This window comes from Syzygium oleosum, unplaced genomic scaffold, assembly GCF_021117445.2.
Source record: "Syzygium oleosum isolate NSW1041296 unplaced genomic scaffold, Sole_v2.1 Sole_v2.16, whole genome shotgun sequence".
NCBI lineage: Eukaryota > Viridiplantae > Streptophyta > Magnoliopsida > Myrtales > Myrtaceae > Syzygium > Syzygium oleosum.
The window spans coordinates 6,902,546-6,922,844 of NW_026607500.1; the positions used below are offsets into that span (position 1 = coordinate 6,902,546).

At 45.6% G+C, this 20,299-nt stretch overlaps 1 pseudogene; it reads left to right on the forward strand.

Moving 5' to 3' along the window:
• The first annotated feature begins 4,227 nt into the window (after positions 1-4,227).
• LOC115668203 (disease resistance protein L6-like) overlaps positions 4,228-20,299 on the forward strand; it is a 55,003-nt pseudogene continuing 38,931 nt past the window's right edge.

The following is a 20,299-nucleotide window of genomic DNA, read 5'->3' on the forward strand; positions in this document are numbered from 1 at the left end:
TACTGAGCATCGGAATATCAGGCAAACCGTCAGGAGCTTATGTCCTTCTGTTCAAACTCTGAGTAGATTTCCGGGAGGTGGTTTCATTATATACCTTGGTCTTGTCAACCTCCTATTAATTATCACATTACATCTTCATTTCCAAAGAGATCTATACTGTTCGAGTCGCTGGGACTTCAGGTTATAGCAGATTTAGGAGGAGTAATAATTATTTTTTCCCGTATCCGTGAGGATAATGACGGGGCTCATTTACGGAGGATAGTGTAAAGAATACTTTAGACAAGACCCCTTTGGATGGTCGACGAAAAGAGAATATTAAGGGGAGGGGGACAAAGAAACTTCATTCTTTACTGGGCATAATATTCTAAAAAACCTTCAATTTTACCTTTTATCTCATAAGAAACTTCAAGATTAGATCTAATCCTAATTGTACTATAAACTTTTTCTTGTCCCATGAAAAATCTTTAACTTTAGATCATGTTCTAATTTTATCCTATTTTTTTTTTGTTATATGAAAAACACCAACTTTAGGTCTTGTCCCAATTTTACCTTTTATTCTCAATTTCACCCTAAAATTTTTACATTCTCGTAAAAAATCACAAACTTTTACTTGAGTAAAAAATCTACCCCCTTAACCATCCGTCCAAAATTTCTCGTTGATAACCTAGAGATGGAAAACTTCAAAGCGCGAGTAGTTCGAGCGTCCCGAGCGCAAGCTCTCCGACCATGAAAAATGAAACATTCCTAAACACGAGAGATCGAAGATCAAGCGCAAAATCCGTAAGGGCGATTTTGATGGAGGATTAATGGTTTTGTGACTTAAATAAAAATTTGTGATCTTTTACAAGACAAAAAAAAAATTAAAGTGAAATTGGAACTAGACCCAAAACTGAAATTTTTTTATAAGATAAAAAAAAAGCTTATGATAAAATTGGTACTAAACCTAAAATTGAGAGTTCTTTACGAGATAAAAAATATTTATAGTATAATTGGAACTGAACTTATAGTGTGGGATTTTTTATAGAACATAAAAAAAATTATGATAAAATTAGGATATGACTTAAAGTCGGAGAATTTTAGGAATTAAAATATAGAATGGGACTAAGAGTTAAAGTTGGGATCTTTTAGGTAGTAGGCCTTCTTTACTCTCACAAACTCAGCTCTTTTGTATGAGTAGACAATATCGCGTGGTTGTGAATATAACCTGAAATACCAAAAAAAAAAAAGAATATAACCTGAAATTCTGACAAACGTCAATTCAGTTCTTCATTCTTAAGAAACAAAATATTCAACGAACGCCTATTTTTTTTTTTGGTCGAAACGAGCGCACATTTATGTGCCGACAGACGTGCTTCCAGGCTTTTCCCACCACCTTCTCTCAAGATTTTTTATGGTGGGTAGGACCCACGAAAGATTCGTTGAGGTGACGTGGGGTTAGTGGTAGGACCCACAAACGCATATTGCCGTTTGTTTTAGCTTTTTTAAGGTAAAAAAATTTACTCCTTAGACCTTTCAAAATGTATAGATTAATAATTGATATATAAAATCACATATTATTTAGTCATAAATTCCTAAAACCTGAATAATATGTTGAGTTTCGACTGGAAAGTTTTAGTGACTTAATTTCGTATCTAAATGTGTCTAAACATATATACGCGTTTATATTTTCATATCTTAAACGCATTAAACGTGTCACATCATATAACCCAAATGATAAATCGATCTTGTTTGGATTTCAAAATTGCAACACAATTAATAAATATGTCGTGTTTGGATTAAACCTACGACATAGCACAATGGCAACACGAACACATGAATTGTCATTCCTACTGTTCACGAGACACACGCGCATGTTACATAATTAAGTGTGTTTGGGCGGCCGGCGGCCGGTGACGGGCCATAGTCGAGCTCGAGCCTCACCATAAGCTGACAAGGTCAAGATCGCCCAAGGCTAGCGAGCTCGAGTCTTGCCCAGCTCGCCGAATCTGGCGAGGCCCAAGCTCACCGGCGTCGCCGACGTCCGGTGACCTTGGGCGAGCTCGGGCTCTTCGGCCTATGGCGAGGCTCGAGTTTGCCTATGGTCGGTCACCGGCCGTGGCCGTGGCCGGTGATCTACCGGAGAAGAAGATAGAAAAGAGAAAGAAAAAGAAAAAAGAAAAAGAAAAAGAATGATGAAAGAAGAAGGGGAAAATGTTTTCCTTTTTTTTCAAAAGAGAAAAACATTTTCGTTACTTTTGGCTTAGTTTTCACTCATTGAGGGAAAATGTTTTTCGCGGTTAGTTTATTTTCTGCCCCCAAACACCAAAAAATTTGGAAAATAAATTTTTCATGAAACGAATGGAGCCTTATATAAATTCGTTTTATAAACGGGGCCAAACGGCTTATACACAAAAAGTAAACAATTCATGTACGGGTCGGCCCTTTTTAATCAATTCAGGACACGCTTACACACAATTAAGTTTGGAATTGAAGCAGAGCATGTAAAAAGAACGGTTGTTGAAACAATTCTGACCGTCCATATAGAACGTGAATGGCCAATTGGACTCAGCCGGTAAACCCCGCAGAATCTACTGGTCAATCCTTGCAAAACCCTAAGTCCGATTGGGCGTGTGGCACGTCCTTACTGGGTCAGTTAAGTCTTTATCTGACAGGTGTCGGTCATCCCACTACGAGTCGGGACAATACATTAAGACCCTGAAGCTGCGCACGGCAGAGGGTCCTCAAATTCTTGAAATTCTCTCTTCGCTCAATTTTTTTGTTTCGCGACCTGCAATTTTATCTTTTCACTTGTTTAAACTCGATGGAATTTAGATATTCATGACCCCATTTCTCAAGCAGTTGTAGGTGAGTCGTCTATCTTGCGTGCACAAGAAATGTACTTTTGATTTGTTCGTTCGAAATTGAATTAATAGAGGTAAAGATAGCTGCTTATCTAGAGTTGAGTTCTTTTTCTTTTGTTTGGTGTCTTGCTTTGTGTTTTTGTTGTTAATTCTTACTGATTTTGAGAGGGAAAAGTGTTAAAAAAGTCATAAATCTTTTGCATTGATGTCAATTTAGTCTTAAACCTTTTTTTTAGTACCAATTGAGTCCTAAATTTTTTGTCTTTGTACCAATTCAATCCTTCTGGCTAATTCTGATCGGATTTTGTTGACATTGACGCCAACCGACTTAAGTGACCCCATTAATGCTGGCGTGAACAATTTTTAATAATTTTTTAATAATTTTTAGATTTTTTTTCTTTTTCTTTCTTCTTTCTCCAACCTTTTTTCCGGTGACCGGGCCACCTTTGGCCACCACCCTCGCCATGGCGGACTTGGCTAGGCGAGGCCGCTGTCGCCTACCACAGGCGAGGCCCACCTGACACTCTCCTGGGCGAGGGCGTCCCGGCGAGGGTTGGCCTCACCCAGGCCAGTTCTGGCGAGGCCAACCCTCGTCGGGGCTCCCCCAAGCTGCGTCGGGCGTTGCCTGGCCGGGCGAGGGCAGCCCGCCCAGCCATGGCCGGTGGCTGGGGGAGGAAGAAAGCCAAGAAAGAAAAGAAAAAATCAGAAAAATAAAAAAATCGAAAAAATATTATTAAAAATTATCCACGTCGTTAGCGGTTGGCCTACATAGCACCGCCAGCATTGACGTCAGCAAAATCCGACCAAAATTAGCCGGAATGACTAAATTGGCACAAAAATAAAAGATTTAGGACTAAATTAGTATCAATGTAATAGATTTAGAACTTTTTTTTTGACACTTTTCCCAATTTTGAGATGATTGGAGTTTGTGTTAAATATGTCTTGAATTTTATGTTCTCGGTCCGGTTCAACACCCGACCCGACATATTTTTGTGCGACCCAAAAATTGAGATTTAGTTCGCGACGCGGAGAGTTGGGCCGATAGGCCCAACTCGTAGCAAGGAAAAATTTCGGGAGCACTATTTATACTGCGGCTAGGTTTTCTCATTGATGTAGAGAGAGAGAATTTTATTTTCAGAGAGTTTTGTAAGCCGTGAGCTTTTGTCGTTGTTTCGACTTCTGAAAACTGTACTCTCTTTGATTATAGTGGAATTTTGTCTTGCCTCGCCCGTGGACGTAGATCACGTTGTGATCGAACCACGTAAATCCTCGTGTTCTGTGTTTGCTTTTCCGCGTTTGCTACAACAGTTTGCAACTCTTTCAGGTTCTTCTTTAATTATTTTTCTTTGAGTTTGTTTGATAGTTTAACTCAGTATCCAGTGTTCATAGATTCCTGGTCTCTAACCCCATCCCTTGTTGGACTCCAAAGTTTGTGTTTTTCTTTTTCCGGTCATGAGATAATCTCCCATCAATGCTTGTTGGGTTCCACTCTCCGGCCTCTGGACCTTTTTGCACCAGCGTTCGCCTTCTCAAAGCTCTAAGGGTCTCAGTTTTTTGTTTTTTTGACTTGACCAGAAATTATTGCGTGAAAGCTGATGGAAATCGGAAAGAGAAACTCAATTTCACGGAACTCAAGCAATACAAACTTGCTTGAAATGCATAGGTGCAGAATTTCCCATCATCCCGAGTCTTCTAAATCTTTTGTGAAACCTTTGGGGGCGGTAGACGCAGCTCCAATGAAAAGAAAAAGGAGTTGTTCAGAAACATGATTCAGTAACAACGGCACATCTGGAGGTCAGTTTGATGTGTTCTTGAGTTTTCGAGGACCGGATACCCGCGCTACCTTCACAGATTCCCTCTATCATGCCCTGCTAGATAGGGGTGTCCATGTTTTCATGGATAAGAAGGGGATTGGCGTTGGTGAAGAGATTGGCTTCGAGATTTTTCAGGCCATCGATGACTCGAAAATCTGCATTCCCATCTTCTCCAAAGGTTACGCCTCCAGTAGCTGGTGCCTTCGTGAGTTGGAACGCATGATGGCACGGAGAAAAGCCTCTGGAAAAGAGGTAATGCCCATTTTCTATGACGTGGAACCTTCGGATGTAAAGCTTGAAACAAGAGTATATAAGGATGCATTAACTCTGCATGAAGAAAAACATGGGGCTGAGATTGTGCAGCGCTGGGCAAAGGTGCTCAAGGAAGTTACTGGAGTCGAGGGATGGGAGACCAAGAACACAGGGTATGTTAACTCACTCAACTCCATCTTCCCTCTGACCAAAAAAAAAAAACTCCATCTTCCCTTTTCTCTCTGTTTCTTTTGCTTGATTATTGTTGAAGAGCACAATTTTTTAATTTGCTCTTTGCGTGTCTTTGTCAAGTTGTGATAGTTGGAAACTCAATGATTAAAACCCAATCAGAGTCAATCAATGGCCACCAATTTTTTGTCAAGGGAGGACGAATCGGATAAAATTTTGGTATTGAAATCTGAATTGGCCTGAAAAGCCTTGAACACAATCCGTTTAGCTTGAACCCATGACCCGAACTGTTGCTAACCATCTCAAATTTATGGTTCGGTTTGGTTGGTTTTCCGTTTACAATCAGTTTTCATCATTTTTTCTTTTTCGCCACATTTATTGTACTGTTCACTTTTACACAATGTAATGCACTAATATCACCCGACGGTCATCACCGGGGGGGAGGGGGTGGATTTGTGGGGGGACCACCTAATGTGTCTCTCTGTGGTTGGCAGAAGTGCATCGAGGACTACACTTGAGATTGTAAACTTTTTCATCGACATCGGTGCCTTAGAACATCTTCAATATTTACTACCTCTTCTTCTTTTTTTCCATTTAAGGCCAAAATGGCTCTTTCTTAAAGAGAAATTTACCAATATTGCTCTTTACCCAAATTTCCTTTTCCACTTTCAGATCTGATTTAATTCATACATTTTTTTTCAATTTCCACGGGAAGGTTTTTGTTTTTGGGATTGGAATCGGAACTTGAACAGGCTTGTTTTTTTTTTTTGGTCGATTACAGGCTTGTTGAAGTAATGTGTTTCTGCAATCCGAACAAAAAACTTCATAAGAAAAACCGATCTGATCAGATTAGATTTCGGGCCGGTCTCCCAATTTTTACATCTACCTCAGTGGAACTTGAAAACCAACCAGATCGATTGCAGGATAGAATCGACTGTGAACCAATCTATTGATATTTATTTCTTAAAAAAATGCTTTATTTAAGCAGATGCCAACCCTCCTTAAACTCAAACTAAAAAAAGCCCATACCCACACTTAAATTCAACTCACGCCCAGCCCACACAGTGAATCAAAACAAAACAAAAACAAATTTTAAAGCAAAAGCTAAAACAGGCCCTATATGTCCCACATTTTGTGGCTAACTCATATCATTTAATGATCTTGTCTATACACGTTCTTGTTTTAAATATGTCAGTAACTTCATTATTTTCTACTGACATGCAGCCATGGAGAATTCGCACGGTTTATAGCTCGTGAAATTTTACTTAAGCTTGATGTGTCTCCGGTTCATCTGTCCACTCACTTGGTCGGGATTGACCGTTCAGTGGATGAAGTAATAGATTTGTTAAGTGTTGAGTCTCAGGACATAAGGCTCATTGGCCTATGTGGAATTGGCGGTATAGGCAAGACAACTCATGCCAAGGCTGTTTATCACAAATTGTCAGCTAATTTTGACAGTTGTAGCTTTATCCTAGATATTTGAGAAGCATCAGAAAGTTCAAATTCTGGTCTTCTAAATTTGCAGAGGCAACTAGTGCATGATATCCCGGGGGACAAAGGAATTGAGGTTCCTAGCATCGATCAAGGGAAAAATATAATCAAAGAACGATTTAGAAGAAAGAAAGTTCTTATTTTCCTTGATGATGTAAATCATAGGTTCCAACTAATGGCATTAGCAGCAGAGGGAGATTGGTTTGGTTTAGGAAGTAGAATTGTGGTTACATCAAGGGACATAAGTGTTTTAAGTGGATTCCAAAATCATTTTGGATATTGTTTGATTTATGAAGCTAAGGAACTCAACAATCTCGAAGCTCTTCAACTTTTTAGCAAGCATGCCTTTAGAAGCAACTTTCCTCCAAATGTGTGACATTCCGGATTTTGACCCATTTTTGGGATTTATAGAACGGGTATTTCGTCAGTGCGCTTATAGTAAAAATCTCGCCCGGGAACTGATCACTCCCGGTTATTATTTTTAAATCTTGAGATTTCGCTAGAATCGCATTCGATCGAATTTGGCCGTTATTTAGACCCTGACCTTGGCAGTCGATTTTCGAGAGCTTCGGGACGAAATAAATTGGACGGTGTCGATATTATTGTGGCCAGCGTCGAGGTGATTAGGAATAGTGAGAAAGTGGATTTTTGGACCGGGTGCGAATTTGGACTGGTAGACCTCCCTCGTAGTGTGTTTCGAGTTATTTTATTTTGGCCATTTTCCTATATTATTAATTAGGATTATAGGGGACCGTTAGATCGTTTTCGGGTTTGAACCGTGTCCGTTGGATCGCACTCGAGTGAGAGCTTTGACTTTGAGTCTCACTCTCTCTCTCTCTCTCTCTCTCTCTCTCTCTCTCTCTCTCTCTCTCTCTCTCTCTCTCTCCTCCCTCTGCCGCGCTGAGCACGTCCCCTCCGCGCACGTCCCACCCCCTGCCATGCGCACGTTTCCCCCCCCTTCCCCATGCAACTCTCTCTCTCCTCTTTCTTTTTCTTTTCTTTTCCTTTCTTTCTCTCTTCTCCGCTTCTTCTTCCTCGTTGGCTTCTTTTTCCCCCGACCGGGTTCCCGCTCCGCCGTGCCCCGCTCGCCGACCGCCGTTCGACCGCCGTTCCGCCCCGCCTAACGCCGCCCCACTCGCCGATGCCGCCGTCCTCCCCGCGCCGTCGTTGAGCCGCCGTGTCGCCCGGTAGCCCCAACCGACTCTGCCTTCTCCTCCTCCCGAGCGCGTGAGCTCGGCTCGCCGTCGTTCCAGCTCGCGCGAGCCGCCGCGCCGCCTAGCCGCCCGTCGTGCCGCTGCCGCGCCTGTCGCGCTTGTCCGGCCAGATCGCGCCGCTGCCCCCCTTCTCGGCCCCAGCTTCTCTCTCCTCACCTCGCCTCACCGCCTGTGCCGACCTCCATCTCCTCCTCCACTCGCCGCGCGCCGCTGTGCCGCAGCCTGCCCGCTGCCGTCGCCATGTTTAGCCGCGCGCGTCGCCGCGGCCCGCCACCCCCTCGCCTCCAGCCTCTCTCTCTCTCTCTCTCTCTCGCCTCCACCCCGCCGACCTCCACCCTCCCGCAGCTCGTCGCCGCCGCTCGCCACCACCGCGCCGCGTCGCCGTCGCCGTAGTCGCGCGCCGCCCGGTCACCGCCCCGACCAGCTAGCTAGGCCCGGCCCAACCAGCCCGGCCAACGCGTAGCCGTGGCAAGCGACTCGGGCCGGCCCGGGCCGTAGCCAAGCGATCCAAGCCAGCCGGGCCGTGGCCGAGCTCGCCCGGCGCGCCGTGCCCGTCCGACCCGGGCGCATCGCCCATCCGACCCGGGCGCGCCGCCGTTCGTTCGCCCGTGCGCCCCGGGCACGCCGCACGGCCATCGCGCCGCGCGCCGTGCACGCCGATCGGCCATTGTGCCCGCGTTGGCCGGCCACCGCGCCCGTTGGCCCGTGCCCGCGCCTAGTTCGGCACTGTTCACCCGGGCCATTTTAGGCCCGAGCCGATTTTCTCCGGGCCAAAACCAAGTAAGTGACTTCCTAAATCCTACCTAGTACTTTGGGTATTTTTAGACTTGTTTAGGGTGAAATTTAGTACCGGCTTAGGAATTTAATTAGGCATGGGCTAATTTGATTGATTGTGCTCAATTTGTGAATTATTGTGGCGGTAATTGTGTGACTAATTTAGTGATTTACCGAGATAAATATGCCTGACTGAATGGTTGTGGCGCTTGTGGGTGAATTGAATTAATTGAATGTGCCGACATGAATGTCGGGTCGGTGGACTGATGTGGGGAGCATGAATTGAGTTGACTGATGTGGCGTGCTAGATTGACATTGGTGAAAGGGTGGTGATTGAAATTGATTTATATGACTAAGAGCATGGTGAATTTTGTATTGTGGTGCATGTGCATGAGAAAAGCCCGGCTTGATCCGAGGGTGACCGAGACGCAAGAGCGGGTCGTGGGAAAGTGTGAAATGTCCAAGTGAGGGACGAAGCCCGGCTTGATCTCGAGGCTGCCAACCCGAGGCGTGGTTACGCGGGTGTGGCTAGAAAGGCAAGTAAGGACCCGAGGCGTGGTTACGCGGGTCGAGAGAAATGTCCCGAGGCGTGGTTACGCGGGACCGAGCCCGCTTGATCTCGAGGCGCCAACCCGAGGCGTGGTTACGCGGGTGTGGCTAGAAAGGCAAGTAAGGACCTGAGGCGTGGTTACGCGGGTCGAGAGAAATGTCCTGAGGCGTGGTTACGCGGGACTGAGCCCGGCTTGATCTGAGGGCTGGCCTGAGGCGTGTTGACGCGGGCCGTGTGAAAGGACCTGGGAGGTCGTGAGAAAGTTGCTCGGCCACGCATGCGAATGGAGTGTGATTGAATTGACTGGTTGAATTAGTTGGAGTGATTGAGTGAAAGCGTGGTTGGTGTTTGAGCGACTTGTGATGTGTTATTTAATTAATATTATTGCCTTGTCACGTGACGACTAACGTGTAGAGTTGGCATGGACTTGATGACGAGGTAAGTACAATGACGTGAATTTTATATGTTATGGGGTAGATTGCATGTATGACTTGTCTGGGTACGCATTGGCCTACGTGGGGTTTAGGGGGTTGCTTATTGAGACTCGTTCTCACGGTTATTATATAACCATTTCAGATCCGCGACCGTAATCGATTCGGAGACGCCGCCAGAGCACCACAGGGATTGAAGAATAGATCATTTACCCTGTCTTTTGATTACCTTTTGTAGAGGAGATAAGTTTGTCAACGACCGCCCCCTTTTGAAAACTGTGGTTCTAAATTGGTAGCCCGAGTTATCGTTTTGTATAGTGACTATTTTATGATGGTATGAAATTTTTGTTTCGCACTATCCCTTTGTCGTTGTTTATTATCTGGGTTAATTAGTTTCGCTTCCGCTTGCTTTTATTGTTGGGTGTTTCATTTGGGTCGGCGACGCGTCCTGGGACGTCGCGTTCAATGATCGACCACCAAGGGATGACCGCACGCTCGTAGGGTGCGGGGCGTGACAAAATGCATTCTTGAGTCTATCTCACGAAGTTGCTGCAAAAACCGGAGGGCTTCCGTTGGCTATTGAAGTGATTGGCTCATTTTTATATGGAAAAAAGGAAGCAGTGTGGCGAGATGCATTGAAAAAGATGGAACATTGTCCTCATAAGGATGTGAAGGAAAAGTTAATGTTAAGTTATGAAGCATTAGATCATCAGCAACAACAGATATTTCTTGATATTGCTTGCTTTCTAGTCGGGGAAAATAAGAGTTATGCAGATTACATGTCGGATGACTACGGATTTTTTCCGGATGAGGGGATTGAAGTTCTACTTTTAATGTCCTTAGTGAAAATTACAAAAAAGAACCAATTATGGATGCATGATCAGCTTAAAGACTTAGGTAGGAGTATTGTATACCAAGAAAACTGCAATGACCCAGGAAAACGTTCTCAGGTGTGGAATCACAAAGAAGCTCTTGATATGATCCTGAGAAAGAAGGTATAAGTCTAAGTACACCCTCCTCTTCTTTGTTCATTGCAGAAATCTTTTATGACTGTTTTTCCTATATTTCAGACTTTATTTGGGACTCCTCGCATAGAACTAACTCTTTCCTCATGTTAGGGAACCGAAACTGTTGTAGCGATCCGTGTCAAATTCTACGCTCTTCGACGAGACAATGTTTTGACATCAAAAAAAGTTAGGAAGGTGCCGAATATTAGATTTCTCAAAATGTTTGGTGGGGACCTCTTTGGAGACTTTGAGGATCACTTTTCAGAATTGAGATGGCTTTCCTGGCGTTGTTGTCCAACAGAATTGCAGGCAATAAACTTTTGCCCGAAAAATCTGCTCATCCTCGACCTATCAGGGAGCCCAATAGACGAAGATTGGGGTGGTTGGACTCAACTTAAGGTATGTGCAAATAATTTGGTATAACATGTTATATTTTCTTTCAGTTTCACCAGCTCGTGTCACATGGATTTGTAGATTGTCATTTTATTGCTCTTTTTTTTTAATTAAATGTTATTGGCTTAATTCATAGAACAAATCTTGTTCTTGAAGTAGGCTTATGACACCAATCCTCGTTCAAGAGGTTTGAAACTTAACTATTGAGTTTCCACTAGAAGCACATCGAATTAAACAACTACTTTACATTTATGTCATAGATGTGATTTGAAGACATAATGCTACTCGTATCTCCCGTTAAAGACACTTTGGCTGACGGAAAGAATGTTATGTTCGATCGGTTTCATTTCATTCTTTCAATATTGTATTCATAGATATTTTGTTTTATTGATGGATAGAATGTAACATGTTTAGATTTTTCAAGATTGCATTTTTCATTTCTATTGAATCAAACAATTAACTTACCAAAAACAAAGATGTTAAGATTTGGTTGTTGGTTATCAATCTCCATTGCATTTATAGTTCTACATAGATACTATGTTATTGCTGTTTAATCATTTATGGCAAATCTACTCCTCATGACTTTCTCAATTTCAGATTGATTGTAGCTGCATCATTAAAGGGAATTGTAATGTGGACATTCTATGTTACTGGTAACTACATTACTGTAGTTTATAGGATTGTTAAATCATTAAATGGAATAATTTTTTCGCTTAAAATCTATATACTTACATGATTTTCTAAATAACATTATTTTAACATTCGCATTGATGTGATTACTTTCTCAAGAACATTATATGAACATTCATGTTGTTTTGAGTTCCCTAATCACAACACTAATAGATGTTTAAATCAAGCGAAATATAAGTAGTGAATAACACTATCTATACTAGCACTACAAAAAAACATGGATTTTGCCACGGAAATTTGCGAAGGGGAATTTTTCGTCGCTAATTTGCGACGAAATTTGTGACGGATTTTTTTTCCGTCGCAAATTAGCGATGAAAAGTATTCTTCGCTAATTTACGACGGAATTTGGTACAAAATAAAAATTCGTCGCAAATTAGTGACGGAAAATAAATCCGTCACTAATTCGGTCGCAAATTAGCGACGGAAAATTGGTCGTCGCTAATTTGCGACAAAAAATAAATCCGTCGCGAGTTCCTTCGCAAATTAGCGACGACCAATTAGCGACGGATTTATTTTCCGTCGCTAATTTGCGACGGAAAATAAGTCCGTCGCGAATTCCGTCGCCAATTAGCGACGACCAATTTTCCGTCACTAATTTACGACGGAATTAGCGACGGATTAATTTCCGTCGCTAATTTATGCAACGAAATTTACTATTTTGCGACGAAATTAGCGATGGATTTTTTTACCGTCGCTAATTTGCGACGGAGAAAAAATTCCTCTCTAATTTGCAACGGATTTTGCGACGAAAACGAATTTGTCGCTAATTTGTAATTTATGACGGAAAATAACTTTCGTGATGTCCACCCCCACCATCAATTTCTCTCTCTCCGTACTGATTCCTCATATCCCCCTCGCTTTTCTCCCTCTTTCGTTTCTCTCGATAAACCTATCCGTGCGCGCACAAATCAATCTCGGTAAAGCTTTGCTACCGGTAAGTATCATAGCTAACTTCGTGACTAATTGGCGATGAATACGGTTCGTCGCAAAACTATTCATCGCTGGATTCGATTTTTTTTATTTCATTGACTATTTTTTTGTTTTTTTTTCCTAACTTCTTCGCCAGTCGCCGGTCCGGCGACCGGCGAGACCTCGCTGGCCATGGGGGGAGGCCGAGCGGCCTCGTCGGCCATGGGGCGAGGCTGAGTGGCCTCGCCATGGCCGCCGGTCGACCTTGCCGTCGCCCATATCTGGGCGACGGCAAGGTCGACCGCCACACCTGGGCGAGGCCGCTCGGCCTCGCCCATGGCCGGCGAGGTCGAACTCACCGGCCTCAGCCGTTCGCCGGACCTGCGACCGGAGAAAAATATAGGGGAAAAAACAGGAAAAAAAACATTAAAAAAAATCCGAAAAATATAAAAAATTATTAAAAAATGAATCTTAAGTGATTTTTATTTTTTTTAGGTACGTGTCCATTTGAAGGTCTCGCAATCCAAGTGAACGTTGCAATTCTCATCAAATTGACCACTTTCTACTACAAAGATTTCAGTCAAATATTTGGGTTAAGTCTTCTTTACATGGTAATTTTTTAATTTTTATCAATTTGAAAGTAATTATTGCGTCAAAAACAAAATTATAATTTTTATAATTTTATGGTTTTAATTAAGAACAGTAGATATGATATTTTTGATATTTTACGAGATTTTTTTATTTTTATACAGACACTGTGACATTCCGAATTTCGGTCCATTTTTGGGATTTATAAAACAGGTATTTCGTCAGTGCGCTTATAATAAAATCTCACGCGAAACTGATCACTCTTGGGTTATTATTTTTAAATTAGAGATTTCGCTAGAATCGCACTCGATCGAATTTGGCCGTTATTTAGAGCCCAAATTTTGGTGTCGAATTTCTCGGAGTTCCGGAACGAATTTAATTGGATGGTGTTGACATTATTGTGGCCAGCCTCGATATTGCAAGGGATATGCGAAAAGTGAAATTTTGACTGGACGCGGATTTGGACTAGAAGACCTCCCTCGTAGTGTGTTTTATTTGATTTCTTTTGGCCCTTTTTCCTAATTATTAATTAGGATTTTCGTGGACCATTAGATTGATTTTTGGGTTCGAATCGTGATCGTTGGATCGCATTCGAGGACAAATTATGACTTTTGTCCTCTCTCTCTCTCTCTCTCTCTCTCTCTCTCTCTCTCTCTCTCTCTCTCTCTCTCCTCCCCCTCTGCCGCGCCTCTGCCCCATGAATGCAACGTCCCTTCCCCCCCTTTTTTCTGCTCACGTCTCCTCCCTCTCTCTCTTCCTTTCTTTTCTTTTCTTTTTCTTTTCTTCCTCTTCTCTTCCTCTTCTTCTTCGTCTCTTCCGCCCCCGACTCTTGCTTTTCTGCTCTGGCTTCCTGCTTGCCGCTCACCGCGCCTGACCGTCGCTGGCAGTCCGCCTGGCATCACCGCCCCAACGGCCGTCGCACCGCCCATCCGGCCGTCCCTCCATCCGACTTGGCTATTCTTCTCCTCCCTGTTGCGCGCAGTAGCAAGTCGTCGCCGCACCCGCCGCGGTCCGGCGCTGCCCAGCCGCTCGTTGGCTCGTCCTCCGTCGCCCGTGACGCTGCCGTGCCGCCTCCAGCCACCGCGCGACCACCTTTTCCCTTGTTTTTCTTCTCCCTCGGCGCCTTCCCCTATTTCGGCCCCCCAGCTTCGCCGCAGCCTCCTCATGCCGCCGTTCCGGCCGCCGCCACTCCGCCTCCTCCACCCGGCCTCTCCCTTCAGCCACCTACACCGCCCAGCTGCTCGCTTGGCCGCCACCACCTCCCCTTTCCCCTCGTTTTTCTTTCCCCGGTGCCTTCCCCTGTTTCGGCCCCCCAACTTCGCCGCCGCCGTTCCGGCCGTCGCCGCTGCTCTGTCCGCCACCACCCAGCTCCCAGCAACCCTACCCGGCCACTTGCAGCTGCCATGCTCGCCTAGATAGCCAGCACCGCCCCAGCTCAGCCTTGGCCGGGCTGTCCCGGTTGTGGCCGATCCTCCGTCGCGCCGTCACCGTCGCCGTCGCCTAGCCGTCCTCCGGCCGTGAGCCCAGTAGCCGCCCCTACTTCAGCCCCCTGTCCGCTTCCTTTCCCGTGTGGCAGCCGTCTAGTAGTCGCCGCCGGGAGTCGCCGCGCGTTCGCCGGAGTTGCGGCTGTGCCGAGGCTACTGCCGTTGCTGTTCTGGTCCCCCTTGCTCGGCTTGTTCTCGCTACCCTTGCTCGGTTTGTTCTCGCTTAGGCCCGAGGTAAGCGACTCCCTAAACCTCTCTTAGGATATTGGGTATTGCTAGACTTGATTAGGGGTTGTTTGGTGTGAAATCGTGGAGAAATTGTGGCTGATTTGAGGAGGTTAATGGCTGGTTCGGAAACCTTCGAGTGGCAATCGTGGTGTGTTGCTTCGTGAGTCAAGGGGCGTGACGTGCAGGCTGAATTTTGGCTATTTAGTGGCTGGTTGTTGCGAGATTTATGCTTGATTCTTGTTTGATTAGTGGCCGAATCGATGGGCCGGTACTAGGTAACCTACGGAATGACATGTGGGTTATGTTATGTCGGAATGGTGTGCTAGGTGGCTGATCACATGGCTGAAATTGTGGATTGTCTGAGGTGGGAAATCGTGTTATGAGTATTAGTTGTTCGCTTGTGATTCAATGTTCGATTGACGATTGTTTGTGTTAGTTTGTTTGGGCCGAGCTAATGAGAAAATGTAGGTTGAGTTGTGGCGGTCTAAGGACCGGCTTGGTGTGATTGTATGAGGAGCCGGGAGTGTTTGAATGGCGGGTTAACTTGTGATGGTCCATGTGTGGTTTAATGACTGAATGTGAATTTGGTGGATTGGCTTTGACGTGTGATTGAGTATTATATGAGTTGAGTTGGCGGATATCCTGGATCAATTTGTAATCGTGTTCATAGACGATATCCTGGTATATTCGAAGAGTTCTGCCGAGCACGAGTTACACTTGAAAAAAGTTCTACGGAGTTTAAGAGAACACGCACTCTATGCCAAGTTTAATAAGTGCGAGTTCTGGCTAAATCGGGTAGTATTTCTTGGACATGTGACTTCTGAGAATGGAATTTCCGTGGACCCGATAAAGATTGAGGTAGTTACGAATTGGCTAAGATCGACGACAGCGATAGAGGTTCGAAGTTTCTTGGGTCTAGCAGGACATTACAAACGCTTCGTGGAAAGTTTTTTGGCATTAGCGACGCTGTTGATGCGAATATTAAAGAAGGAGATGAGGTTTGAATGGACGGATAAGTGCGAAAAGAGTTTTCAGGAGTTAAAGGAGAGGTTGACGACCGCGCTAGTGTTGACGATTCCGTGAAGTCTGGGACGATATGAGATCTACAGTGACGCGTCACTAAAGGGATTAGGATGCGTGCTAATGCAACACGGAATAGTAGTCACATACGCATCGCGATAATTGAGACCGCATGAGTTGAATTACCCGACGCACGACTTGGAATTGGCCGCGATTATCTTCGCTTCTAAGATTTGGAGACATTACTTGTGTGGGGAGAAGTTTCAAATTTATACGGATCATCAAGTTTAAGGTACTTATTTTCCCAAAATAAATTGAACATGAGACAGAGCCATTGGATGGAACTCCTTAAGGATTATGACTACGAGATTCTATATTGTCTCGGAAAGGCTAATAAGGTAGCGGATGCACTAAGTCGGAAATCGAGCATTGCGCATACGATGGTCAAGGAATGGACCCTATTGGAAGGAGTTCGGGATTCAGAATTTAAGTTTGAAGTGAGTCATGTCTCAAGTCTGCTTGCCGCATTGAAGATTGAACCGGAAGTCCAGACTAAGATAAAGGCTTTACAATTGACAGACCTGGAGATTCAGAAGATTCTAGAATTGGATGTCACTAAAAGAGAAACCGGACTTTCAGACATCCGAGGATGGGATTCTGAAGTTCCATGGACAGTTGTGTGTATCTAGTGATGTAGAACTGAAGGAAGAAATTTTGTCTGTAGCACACCGTAGTAATTATAGTATTCACCCGAGTAGTACAAAGATGTATCAGAACTTGCAACAACATTATTGGTGGAATGGCATGAAAGTGGATGTGGCCAAGCATGTGGCCAAGTGTTTAACATGTCAATAAGTGAAGGCGCAACATTGCAAGCCGGGTAGAATGTTGCAGCCATTGGAAATCCCTGAATGGAAATGGGAGCACGTCACAATGGACTTTGTAATGGGATTACCGAGGAGTCAGAGGGGTCACGATTCGATTTGGGTGGTAGTCGATTGATTGATAAAGTCAGCATATTTTCTGCTAGTGCGAAACGACTTCGCCTTGGAAAAGTATGCCGAGATATACGTGCGACAAATAGTCTGTCTCCATGAAGTGCCAGTGATGATTACCTCAGACCGTAATCCTAAATTCACTGCCGCTTTTTGGAAAAGTCTTCATACGGCATTAGGAACGAAGTTACAATTTAGCACGGCCTATCACCCCCAAATGGATGGCCAGTCTAAAAGGACAATTCAGACTTTGGAAGATATGTTGCGGGCATGTGTATTGGATTTTAAAGGTAGTTGGGAGGAACAGTTGCATTTGGTTGAATTTGCTTACAATAATAGCTACCAGCAGAGTATCAAAATGGCACCGTTTGAAGCGCTGTATGGCAGAGCTTGCAGAACACCGGTTTGTTAGGATGAAGTTGGTGAGAGAAGCATCACGGGTCCCGAGTTGGTTCAGCAGTCAATTGAAACAATCAAGGTGATTCGGGATAGGATTAAGACCGCTCAGAGCCCCCAAAAGAATTATACGGACCGGAGACATAAGCCTTTGGAATTTCAAGTGGAGGACCATGTTTTCCTCAAAGTATCACCGATGAGAGGATTGTCACGGTTTGGCAAGAAAGGAAAGTTGAGCTCGAGGTACGTGGGTCCATTTGAGGTCTTAGAGAGAATTGGCACCTTGGCTTATCGTCTCGCGCTACCGCCGAATTTATCCCAAGTGCACAATGTATTCCACGTGTCTATGTTAAGGAAATATGAACCGGACCTGACCCACGTGCTAAATTGCGAAGAAATAGATGTGGACGACAGAGTGTCGTACGTGGAAAAGCCAGAAAGAATCGAGGACAAAATGGAGCGAGTGCTGTAGAACAAGATAATCCCAATGGTCAAAGTAATTTGGGAGCACCATAGAACCGAAGGTGCAACATAGGAAAGCGAAGAGTTGATGCGACACCAATGCCCCCATTTGGTTGAATAGTTGGGTTGGATTGTAAATTTCGAGGACGAAATTTTTGTAAGAGGGCAAGAGTTGTGACATTCCGAATTTCGGTCCATTTTTGGGATTTATAAAACAGGTATTTCGTCAGTGCGCTTATAATAAAATCTCGCCCAGAACTGATCACTGTTGGGTTATTATTTTTAAATTAGAAATTTCGCTAGAATCGCACTCGATCGAATTTGGCCGTTATTTAGAGCCCAAACTTTGGTGTCGAATTTCTCGGAGTTCCGGAACGAATTTAATTGGACGGTGTCAATATTATTGTGGCCAACCTCGATATTGCCCGGGATATGTGAAAAGTGAAATTTTGACCGGATACGGATTTAGACTAGTAGACCTCCCTCGTAGTGTGTTTTATTTGATTTCTTTTGGCCCTTTTTTCTAATTATTAATTAGGATTTTCGTGGACCGTTAGATTGATTTTTGGGTTCGAATCGTGACCGTTATATTGCACTCGAGGACAAATTATGACTTTTGTCCTTTCTCTCTCTCTCTCTCTCTCCTCCCCCTCTGCCGCGCCTCTACTCCATGCATGCAACGTCCCTTCCCCCCCTTTTTTCTGCTCACGTCTCCTCCCTCTCTCTCTTCCTTTCTTTTCTTTTCTTTTTCTTTTCTTCCTCTTCTTTTCCACTTCTTCTTCGTCTCTTCCGCCCCCGACTCCTGTTTTTTTTGCTCTGGCTTCCTGCTTGCCGCTCGCCGTGCCTGACCGTCGCCGACAGTCTGCCTGGCATCGCCGCCCCCCGGCCGCTGCACAGCCCATCCGGCCGTCCCTCCCTCCGGCTTGGCTATTCTTCTCCTTCCTATCGCGCGCAGCAGCAAGTCACCGCCGCGCCCGCTGCGGTCCGGCGCTACCCAGCCTCTCGTCGGCCCGTCCTCCGTCGCCCGACCGCCCGTGACGCCGCCATGCCTCCTCCTGCCACCGCGCGACCACCCTTTCCCCTGTTTTTCTTCTCTCTCGGCGCTTTCCCCTATTTCGGCCCCCCAGCTTTGCCGCCGCCGTGTGCCGCCGTTCCGGTCGCCGCCGCTCCGCCTCCGTCACCCGGCCTCTCCCCTCAGCCACCTTCGCCGCCCAGCTGCTCGCTTGGCCGCCACCACCTCCCCTTTCCCCCTGTTTTTCTTTCCCCGGTGCCTTCCCTTGTTTCGGCCCCCTAACTTCGCCGCCGCCGCGTGCCGCTGTTACGGCCGCCGCCGCTGCTCCGTCCGCCACCACCCAGCTCCCAGCAACCCTACCCAGCCACTTGCAGCCGCCATGCTCGCCTAGATAGCCAGCACCGCCCCAGCTCAGCCTTGGCCGGGCTATCCCGGTCGTGGCCGAGCCTCCGCCGCGCCTTTGCCGTCGCCCGGCCGCCCTCCGGCTGTGAGCTCAGCTGCCGCCCTGCTTTAGCCCCCTGTCCGCTTCCTCTCCCATGTGGCAGCCGTCCAGTCGTCGCCGCCGGGTGCCGCTGCGCGTTCGCCGGAGTTGCGGCTGTGCCGAGGCTGCTGCCGTTGCTGTTCCGGTCCCCTTCGCTACCCTTGCTCGGCTTGTTCTCGCTTAGGCCCGAGGTAAGCGACTCCCGAAACCTCTCTTAGGACATTAGGTATTGCTAGACTTGATTAGGGGTTGTTTGGTGTGAAATCGTGGAGAAATTGTGGCTGATTTGAGGAGGTTAATGGCTGGTTCGGAAACCTTCGAGTGGCAATCGTGGTGTGTTGCTTCGTGAGTCAAGGGGCGTGACGTGCAGGCTGAATTTTGGCTATTTAGTGGCTGGTTGTTGCGAGATTTATGCTTGATTCTTGTTTGATTAGTGGCCGAATCGATGGGCCGGTACTAGGTAACCTACGGAATGACATGTGGGTTATGTTATGTCGGAATGGTGTGCTAGGTGGCTGATCACGTGGCTGAAATTGTGGATTGTCTGAGGTGGGAAATCGTGTTATGAGTATTAGTTGTTCGCTTGTGATTCAATGTTCGATTGACGATTGTTTGTGTTAGTTTGTTTGGGCCGAGCTAATGAGAAAATGTAGGTTGAGTTGTGGCGGTCTAAGGACCGGCTTGGTGTGATTGTATGAGGAGCCGGGAGTGTTTGAATGGCGGGTTAACTTGTGATGGTCCATGTGTGGTTTAATGACTGAATGTGAATTTGATGGATTGGCTTTGACGTGTGATTGAGTATTATATGAGTTGAGTTGGCGGATGATTGAGATTTGTCTAGTGGTGATTGTATGTGCTCAATGAAATGTGGTGTATGCGCTTGTCTGAATGGCCTGAGGCGTGTTTACGCGAGCTATGGAAGACAGGATAAACCTGAGGCGTATTTACGCGGGTCATTGGACAAAGCCCGGATTTATCGGAGGGCTGCCAACCTGAGGCGTGGTTATGGGGGTGTGGCGAGAAAGGCAAGAAAAGACCTGAGGTGTGTTTACGCGGGTCATTGGAAAGAAAGTTGGACC